The following is an 11019-nucleotide window of genomic DNA, read 5'->3' as shown; positions in this document are numbered from 1 at the left end:
AGATAGTATTACAGATCATGGTTGTCGTAACCGTTTTTCGTCCGAGCACGAATTTTTTTATACTTGACGGGAAAAATAATGTGAATAAAATAATTTGGGAGTCGTCATCGGCCTTTTGGGTTAGGTAGGTCGAATACCTAAAAATTATCTTTTAAAAGAGTTTTTAAGAAAACATCAGTTAAAAGATGAACTGATCTGCGTTTATAACCAAAAAATCATTCTTTTTATTAATAAAAAAGGATTCGTGGTCGGTTACGTTTAGGGAAGGATTAGCACCCCTACAACGCCCAAAATTGGTACTTTTTAATTATAAATTGTCTCTAATAATAGAATTTTAAAAATTCAAATATATTTAATTTATAATTATGTTATTTCAAATTTTATTACTATATATTTTAAGAAAATATATTAATTTAAATATATTTATAAAATATTTATTTATTTAGAAATATCAGAAAAGGACTTCTAGGTGCCTTAAGACAGCTCTTTTCTTCGATATTAATAAATAAATGACTAAAACATTTTCTTAAGATAATAAAAATTTATTTTAATATAGTAAGATATTTATTTATTCAAAAATATCAGAAAAGGGCTTCTAGGTACCTTAAGACAGCTCTTTTCTTGGATAAAAATAAATATTGAAATTTTAATAATTTAAATAAAACTAAATTATAATTTTTATAATGTATAATTATTTAAAATACCAGAATAGGACATCCAGTTGTTTTAAAACTGCCATTTTCTTTGATATTGAAAATAAATATACATTATTATTTAATATATATATATATATATATTTATTTATTTATGTGACTAATATGAAAATAATAATAATATAAAAGTAATAACAAATTAATATTATAAATAAATAATATTTAAAATAGATTTAAAAGTAATAATATTAAATTACAAAATATATAAAAACAATCAGATTCAAAATGAAAATAAACAAAATATTGGTGACTAAAAAAGTAAAATATCAAAATTAAAGGGAATAATTCGAATTAATAAAAAACTTAATGCTAATAATGTAATTTAACCTTATTTAATTAATTCAGGTTAAATTATAAAAATTATGAAGGACTAAATAAGGCATTTAACCTAAATATATGTATAATACAGGTAAGGACTAAATTAAAATAAAATAAAATTATAAGACTAAACTAAAATAATCAAAAATCAATTTCAGTGACTAAATTGTAATGATTACAAACTTGGAGCAATGCGGACAGGGTTTACCCTCTTCTCAAAACGCACCGTTTCATCATGAAACGACGCCGTTTTGTATCGGGTATAAAATACCCCAAACGGCTGGCCCTTCGGGCCAGCTCTCATTTCTCTTCTCTCTCTAGCTGAGAAAGAAGAAAATTCTCTCCCTTCTCTCTATTATTTCCCTCACCGGAGGGAACACGGTCTCCGATCGGAAGCCGCACTCCGACGCCGAACACCGCCGCCGGCCACAGTCAACGGTGGTCGAAATTTTTTTAAAATACCATAGGATATAAATCTCACCGTTCTAAGGCCGAATCCGGCATCTATTTTCCCCAAAAGTCCCTGGAATTTCCTAGATCTAAGAAAATACCTTAGGTATTTTCGATACTTCAGCGATGTTTGGTGTTCTCCGGTGGTTCTGCTTCCTCCGTAAGGGTTTCTCCTCTCTTTTCTCTCGATTTTTTTTTCTGGTTGCTTCGTTGTTGTTGACTGGGATCTTTGGTATATTTTTTTTGCTCTTGTTTCTGTTTTTCTCCGGTTCTTTTTTCTTCTCTCGTTTTGCAGGATCAGGTGGCTTTTATAGCCACCACGGAGCCATGCTCGGACCGGTCCAGAGGGGGAAGTTCGGTGAGTCACCGAGCTATGTGGTGACTCACCCCATAGCCGCGACGTGTGGGGGGCAGCTGGCTTCTGGAGGCTTCTTGCGAGGCGGCGGCTTCGTGGCTGTAGCGGGTTCGAGCATCTGGCAGCTGACCGTCGGTAATGGTCTCTGGCAGCTGGAGAGACGGCTGCGGCGCTAGGGTTAGAAACCCTAGCTGAAACCCTAAATGTTTAGGGTTTCATTTTAGTCTGGGCCGGTTGATTGGGCCTTCGATTTGGGCTTGTAATAATAATAAATAATAATAATAATAAATAATAATTTTAATAATAATTTAAGAAAAATGAAAAATTGATGTTTACAGCTGCCCCTCTTTGCTCATTCTTGTTTTAACAAGAATAGAGCAAAGATGAAAAACAATAATTTTTCATTTGACTTCTTTTGAGTAAAACTGAAATGTTGAAAACATCATTCCAGAGGTCTTAAAACATCATGCACTGCAGGACTTACAGATGACCCTAAGGCTTTGAAAACATCAAAAAGCTCCCGAAGGCTTTTTGGAAACATCATGCACTGCAGGACTTACAGATGTAGGAAATAGTTTAATAAGTAAAAAAACTAAGGAAATCGTTTTCTTACTTTTCAACAATTTCATTTTAGAAAAAGATAAAATGAGAAACTATGGAAATCGTTTTCTCATTATTTTTTCAAAATAACAATATCAAAAAGCTCCCGAAGGCTTTTTAGAAACATCATGCACTGCAGGACTTACAGATGTGGGAAATAGTTTACTAAGTAAAAAAACTAAGGAAATCGTTTTCTTACTTTTCAGCAATTTCATTTTTAGAAAAGATTGAATGAGAAACTATGGAAATCGTTTTCTCATTATTTTTCAAAATAACATGTTGATTGGGTAAAATGCCCCAATCTCAAGATAATGCTCATTTTTGTGGATTGCATCCATCTCTTCTTTAAATGTTTGCATGATTCATGTATTTGTGGTTTTGAATACCTTTTTTGTGTAAGGTATTTTTTACCATGAATCTTCTTGTTCTTCCGAAGATCTGTAAAACTTCATGTTTGAATGCACTCAGATGTATCAATGTAATGCATTTTCTATTGTGTAAATTATATTCTTATGAATGCATGAATGTTGATGCAATCTTCATTTGACTTCAAAGTGGTGAACTTGGTCTTCCTTCAATTCATCATTTATTGCCAGGGTTACCTCTGGATATCAATGTAGAAACTTATGCTATCAAGCTTTCATTTCTGCAGAATCATCTGATCAACTTGTATCTTGGCGTCTTCTTAACTTCATTTAAGTCTTAGAAGAAATGTTTCCTTTGTGGAACTCTTGTTGTAGTCAAAATTATGACCCTGATGCCCCATTTTGTCTTGGATAAAACCAACTTTATTTGCTTGGACTTATGTATAAATCCCATAAAGCTTTCATCTTTGAAAAGAGAATCTATCATCTTTAAAAAGAGAATCTCATCTTTGACTCTTGAAATACATCATAAGGAGAATTTATCTCAATTCCTTTCATGTCCCCATATTTAAATCAGATCTCGAATAAGGCAACTTGGACCATATCATGTCGAGATGCTTAACAACAACCTGTAGTTCAACCTTAGTTGGTACCACTAGTTTCTTGTTGTTAAAATTTCAGCTCTCCTTCTGTGGAAAGAAATTTTCATCATATCTCACTTTTAATCTTGGGGTTGAAGAAGACAGACTTCATCTTGGATCAATAACTGGAAACCATATGATCACAACATTGGTTCAGTATCAGAATAGCAGGTTTGTAAAACATTTGACAGTGCATTCATCTTTTCCTGTGGTTTCTGTCGAGATGTAAAACACTTGACAACACATTCATCCTTTTCTGTGGCTTCTGCTCAGATGTTCGTAAAGCATTTGACAACACATTCATCCTTTTCTGTGGCTTCTGCTCAGATTTCTCAATTATTGAAGCTCTTTGCCTAGTGTTCAAAGTTTTTGTATGATATCACAAGATCACTTGAGAACAAAACTCAGTGGGGATACAAGTGAGATGTTGGTAAGACCAAAAAGTTGGTCAAATTCACGATATATGCTAGTGTCGAGTTGAATAAAAGATACCAACTGATCTCGATATCATCTCAGGCAAGGGCAAGTGTGATATTGATCACGTTTTCTTCTGTAATGAGCGTTGTAGGAATTAGAAACACATCAGCTATAGGGGCCATATACAGAAAGAGGTTCATGAAATTCTTGCCGCTAGGGATGAAACACCCATGATAAAACCAAAATAGATGAAAACTCAGTTCACCCTGGCTAGCAATGATGATCCCAATAACAACGGGAATAACAGTAATAAGTGAGAGTCGAGTCTCCCTTTTCAATGTCATCAAGTAAGCACCAACTGATGTGAAAAACAACTTCATAATCTCAACATTATGGTTGAAACTAACTGCCAGGAATCTCAAAGAAATATTTCCAATCATCACCAACACACGGAATGCAAAATTCAAAGTCTAGATCTTGAGGAACTGAATCCTGGATCGAACGGTCTGCATGGGGACCAAATTTATCCATGCAACCATGGTGTAGCTTAATAAAGAACACATTGTCATGTGACACATGGTTAAAAAGGTTAGGTATTTGAAACCATACTTGCTGAGTAGATATTTGTTCAACAACAGGACCCTAATGCAACTGCCTGATGAACGAAGCAATTATGTATGGTTAGCTCAACTGTTACTGTTTCACCATTTTCATTCTTCATATCTTTATGTCTTATTGGAAATATTTGTTCAAGTCAATGATCTTGACACATGATGATATGGGCCTTCAGCATGCCCCAACAATTGCTGATACAGATGTTAAAAGTGTGCTCAACATTACTTATTGTTGAGATGAGCCTCCAAGAATGCTCTAATATTCTATTTCTGGTTGAAATGGGCCCTCAAGATGTCCCTCTAGATCTGTCTGATTCACTCTCAATGTCTGTTTGACTGAAATGTCATGATCTCCACAAGGTCCAATTTTGACAATGAACTGTTGTAGGTACTTGTGGCTTTATTCGTGCTCCAAATCTGTTTATCTTGAATACTCTCATTCTGGTGTCACTAAACAGCAGTGTTATCAGGTAACTGGAGGAATTCTCTTCATGTTATCACAAACTTAAGATGTATTCAATCATTCTGACAGAAACGTCTGAGATATGTGTCTTCTGAATGAGGTGACCATTTTCTGTATCTGGCGGGATTTTGTCAGACAGAGTAGTAAAAAATAGCTTGGTAATCCGTTCCAGGCTGACATAGTGGCTTATCATCTTTCAGTGAAGGCTATTTCTGGAATATATTTTTTTGTGGGAGAGAAACCAATTTATGCAAACAATAATCTGATGCAATAGCAAGATTACATATACAGTGGTACAGGTTTATCAAAAATCCACACCCATGCAACATGTTGATTCTGATAACAACTCATCTGATTATGAAGCGATCTTTCAGGATGATTTCACAGATATTTGATAGTTCTTCTGATACCGAGAAAATCCTGAATTCTGATTATGATGAGGAGAATAAACTATTATACTTGACGAAAATGGGATACTCAGAGGCTAAGACTTCAATAACCATGGAGAAATGTGGTCCAGATTCATCGATTGCAGAATTGACAGATTTTATATGTGCTGATCAAATAGCTAAGGCTGCTGACGCACTTCTTTCAGTAGAAGATAGGAATTCATTATGCAATGACCCCAATTACAAGCAAAGGCAAAACTTGGGCTATGATTTTTGAAAAGGAAGCAGCAGAGGAAGCTTGAAAAGAAACTTCTTAATGAAGATGATCATGCAGTTCATCTTTCAATTCCAATGATTGGTTCTGGGGTTTCTACCGAACCAGATCAGATAACTCAAAGAACATTTCCAGAAGATGCTATTGGGTCTCCTTATTTCTACTATGAGCAAATTCATCTTTCAAATCCGATGATTGGTTTTGGGGTTCATACCAAACCAGATCAGATAACTCAAAGAACAATTCCATAAGATGCTATTGGGTCTTATTATTTCTACTATGAGCAAATTCATCTTTCAAATCCAATGATTGGTTTTGAGGTTCATACCAAACCAGATCAGATAACTCAAAGAACACTTCCAGAAGATGCTATTAGGGCTCCTTATTTCTACTACGAGAACATGGCACTTGCTCCAGTTAATGTTTGGACTGGAATATCACAGTACTTATTCGATGTAGAGCCAGAATTTGTAGATTCGAGGCATTTTAATACTGCTACACTGAAAAGGGGCTATATTCATAATCTGCCAATTGAGAACATATTTCCTCTTATGTTGTTTTCTCCACGCACCATACATGATTCTTTTCTATTGACAATAAAGTGGTGACCTTCCTGGGATAAAGTTGAACTGTTTACAAACATGTACAGGAAGTGCCAAATCGACAGAAATGATCTGTAAGGCTCTTGAAACTTATGACGATGAGTCACCTTCGAGTGTCTAAAAGTATGTTCTTGACGAGTGCCGAAAATGGAATCTGGTATGGGTTGGAAGGAATAAAATTGTTCCACTTGAACCTGATGATGTGGAAATACTTCTAGGTTTCCCTAAAAACCATACACGAGGAGCTGCTAGAGATATGTTCTCCGGTGATATCCATGTCCTGTCTTTTTTCTGGGATCAGTGATGCAGAGGTTGCCTTCTACTGTCTTGGCATATATTTGAAAACAGATGTGCAAGAACTGAATGATGATCGGTTAGAGCAATTGATGAGTAGATTTTTCGAATTCGACCTTGTTGTCAGTGGCATCCAGCGTAACAACCTTACTGGAAGAAATAAACATCATCAGGATGAACTAAAAGATTTTTGTTGGTGCATTTTCTTGCAATGACTGCTATGACCACTGTCTCTTCTTTTACTCCAATATATCCCACTCTTTTCGAATCATGGAACGGTTTAGTTGACAGTAAAACTGGTCATCTTCAACTTTTGGAATCCTGTAACCAATGTTCCTATATAAAAGGCCTATAAGGGTAGATTCTGTTCCAATTTCTTATTCTGTACCATAAGTCCTCAAATTCAAATTCAGCAATCTTTTGAAGGACATAATGAATATCATATTGATAAAGAAAGTGATCGACATAGAAGAAGTAGTAATGATGTATCAAGACTTGAGCCAGCATCACGGTATAACCAGAGTGCAGGTAATGAATTGTTCATGGCTCTATGATGTAATCTTCTAGAGAACATGAATTGATAGTTGGGGAAAATAATATGTCTGGTGATGCTTATCGCCCTCAGCATGAGATAAACGATAATCTTTCTTGATGAACTGCTAATAATGTCATAAGAGAGTGTCACAAGTTCAATTCTCCAGACTTTTTGGCTTCTTGGACCACTTGCCTTCAAAAATGTGAAGTGTTTCATCATTCTGGTATTTCTTTCTACAATAGAGGTAGATTAGGCAACAATTACTTCAAGGACCTTCCTCATTTGAGACTGTCCTGTTTGAAAATGTTTTTTTTCTCCTTTCTTTATTGAAGAATGAAAGAATTTTGCAAAGTATTAGCCCTTTCAGGTTCACAATATAATCAAATCATAAACAATAAGTTTAATGAATATCCAATAAATCAACTAAACTTTTAAATCATTCAAAAATCATAGTCTTATGGCAAGTGTCAAAATTATTGACTGATTTGAGGTGTAGGTTGATTTTAGTAAAGTAGGTTCTTTCAAGTTGGTTCAGTACGTCGCTTCAGCTTCCACTAACTTGAAGAAAAGGTTGTTATACTCATCTTGTAAAGATGGTTCTCGTTTCCAAAATCTCAGGAACGTCTTTGGGATGTGCGGTGCTTCATTTAAGAGCTTAAAATCGTCTCTTATGTCGTTATTGCACCATTCAATATTCGAGCCTCCTTTTCAGGTTTTCAACACGAATCCTCCTTTGGTTTCAAGATGTTATTTAAAAATTTACATCTTGAACCCCCCCTTTTATCATTTTTTATATCATGCATTAAAGATTTTAAAAACCAATTTTTGCAAATAAAAATCAATCTTTAGAGGCGGAATGAATTCTGAAGATAGTCTCTCTTAATTGGATGCCTTCAATTTTGCTTTGCTTGACTTGGATCTGCTTTGTTGGGGATTTTTCTATCATCTAGATCCCTCTAGACTGCCAAATTTTGGATTCATTTCCATTTTTTTCATATCTTCAGCATTTCTTGCTCTTCTTGTTTGTACTTGATCAACCTTGTAACTTGAGGCTCCATGAATCACCTATCTTGATTCAATTTCTCCATTTTTCCTTTTTTTTCTTTTTCTTTTTTCTCATTTTTCCTTTTTCATCTTTTTTTTTCTTCTTCCTTTGCTGGATGAGTAAAAGACTTCAATTTCTTTGAGCGTCTCCTTTTCCTTTTGTCCTTTTTCTCTCAAGCATAATATCTATTGATAGAATCCAAGTTTATTTGGTTTTTCAGAACTTTCCCATCCATTTTTGCCAAGATCAACGCTTCTCGAGAAAAGGCCCCTTTTTTACAACATAGGTCCCTTCCCAATTAGGCATTCATTTCCCATAGAAATTTTTATGTAAAGGCAATATTAGATCACACTCTTAGAACTCTCTCGGATGTACTTTCTGTTCATGACCTTTCATCATCCATTTGTTATGCATTTGCTCATGGTAAATAGCTTTCAATTGATTCTCATCAATAAGGTTTAATTGATCAAATAGAGCTTGGATACATTCAGTCTTCTCCAATTTTTCCTACTTTAGGATACAAAATGATGGGATCTCAAGTTCAATTGGTAATACTACTTCCATCCCATAGACTAAACAATAAGGTGTTGCCCCAGTAGATGTTCGCACAGTAATTCAATATGCATATAAGGCAAAAGGTAGCTTATCGTGCCAATCCTTGTAAGCTTCAGTGGTCTTTGTAATGATTCTCTTAAGGTTCTTATTTGCTCTTGCAAATGTCCCATTCATCTTTGGGTGATATGACACTGAGTTGGCGTGCTTGATCTGTGCGCGAAGTTTAGTCATCTCATGCATAGAAGTCCTTGTAAAAAGAGATATCTCCAGGGGGATGAATATTCAAGATTAATTTTACTTACATGAAAAATGTAATTAATGCATGATATATTTATTTCAATCAATCACTTTCCCCTTCTTCTTTGAGTATGCCCTAATCACTCGAAATTATCATCAATGAGTTGGTCCATGATACCTCATCTCGTCTCTTCTTGCAGTAAAATTCACGGATAATTGAAAGTTTGGTTCTTTTGAGGTCTTTTGGTTTATGATGGTTTTGTGTTTGGAAGGATAAATGTGTGACTCTTAAAGTCATGTATATGGTGGAAGGTAGTATCATCAATTAACCCTACCCGAAAAGGTAAACATATGTAGTAGGTGTCTCAAAAACAGGTGGAGACATTACTTCAGAGTCTTAGATAAATGTAGTGTCAGGATTTGGTTTTGGTAAGGGTCGAGTAATTGGCGTTGAATGAGATATGGAAGATATAATTTTACCACTTGCCAATAGATCTATAACTCTTGAAAAATTAAAAGAATATTTAATCTACTTGATACTCAATAATCTTAAGGTTAAAACTTGATTCATTGCTCATAACCATAAAAACAATACACATTTATTTATTGCACAAAAGGTGGAGAAAGGAACAAAAAAAAAGTTCAAACAAGATGCTGAAAATAGAAAGTACTACAGTGGTAGATAAAACTTCCACTTGTTTATGCATCATGCTTCATTACTTCTCTAATGTTGGGTATGTAAGGATCAGGGTCATTGTCCTCATTTGCCCCCCATTTATTGATCATTTCTTGTGTCAAGACTCCCTTGTCAACAAGCATCTCTATTTCTTTCAACAGTGGCCTACAATTGCCAATAGAATGCCCAGATACCCCTAAGTGGAAATTACAAACACTATCTTGATCATAGCTATGAGCAGAAGGGTTTGATGTCACTTTAGTTGGTCTTGGTGTGATGTATTGACCTTTAACCAAATGAGGATACAAATCTAAAATGGAAGTTTGGAACACTTCCAAAGTTTTTCTTGATCGCATGACTTTCTTTGGTCGATCCGAACAGTTATTTGCTCTTTTTCTTTTGCAGTTGCGGGGATTCTGGATGCGACATACACATCATCAGCTTTTGTTTTCTGATCAGTCGGGCTCTTGGATGACTTTTGAGTTTTCTTCACTGATTATATTCTCAATTAAATCTTCACTTGTCATAAGATTCTTGAATTCCTTCATCGGATTTGTTTGCATTAACTCGCAGAAAGGAGCGGGAATGGAATCCCGAAACATATGTGATATCTCTTCTTCTAACATGGGAGGTTGAACTTGTGCTGCCACTCCTCTCCATGTTAGGGCATATTCTTGAAATCTTTCATTGGTTTTCTTCTTTACTCTTCTAAGATCCATACGTGTTAGAGCTAAGCCTTTAACATACCGATATTGTCCCAAAAATGCATTAGCTAGACCTATCCATCTCTTGATCTGTTCTTGGGTCAACTGATTGTACCAGACTACTGTTGGGCCAACAAGACTATCATGGAAAGAGTGAATTAATAGATCATCAGAACTCAAATATCCTTCCATTTTTCTGCAAAACATTCTCAAATGGATTAAGGGACAACTGGTGCCATCATATTTCTCAAAATCATGCATTTTGAATTCATGGGGAATAATCAAATCTGGAACCAAGCTGAGCTCTCTTGCTTCTAATTCTTTGTGGTGGGCACTAACATCTTTCATGTTTCTGATTGCTTTCTTTGTCCTCTTGACTCTCTCCTCATATTGTGGATAATTAATGAGGCTATTCTTTGGGTTTGAGTGGGATACCCCAGGGTATGTTATCTTTCTCGACTCTTCAATCTGATGGCACGATTTCTCTTTAGCAGTTATCTCTTCTTTATCATATTCCATTCCCTGAATAATTTGATCTGATCCATCTGGTACTGAATCTGACGCTTCTTTCCTTGTACCCCGAGGTAACCCTATCAATTGTTCTGGCCACTGGTCTTGTAGTCCCTTATAAGATTGCTCCATTGTTTTCATGATGATAGTAAAGTAATATGAATGAATGGTCTTGGTTTTTACTGTTACAGAGCCTTTCATGAATTATTTACATGTTTTTATAATTAAAGTACATAAAAAATGTGAAAAATGCATAAATGGA

The sequence above is a fragment of the Hibiscus syriacus genome, unplaced genomic scaffold (assembly GCF_006381635.1).
Source record: "Hibiscus syriacus cultivar Baekdansim isolate YM2019G1 unplaced genomic scaffold, ASM638163v2 tig00112443_pilon, whole genome shotgun sequence".
NCBI lineage: Eukaryota > Viridiplantae > Streptophyta > Magnoliopsida > Malvales > Malvaceae > Hibiscus > Hibiscus syriacus.
Note: the sequence above shows the minus strand (reverse complement) of the source record.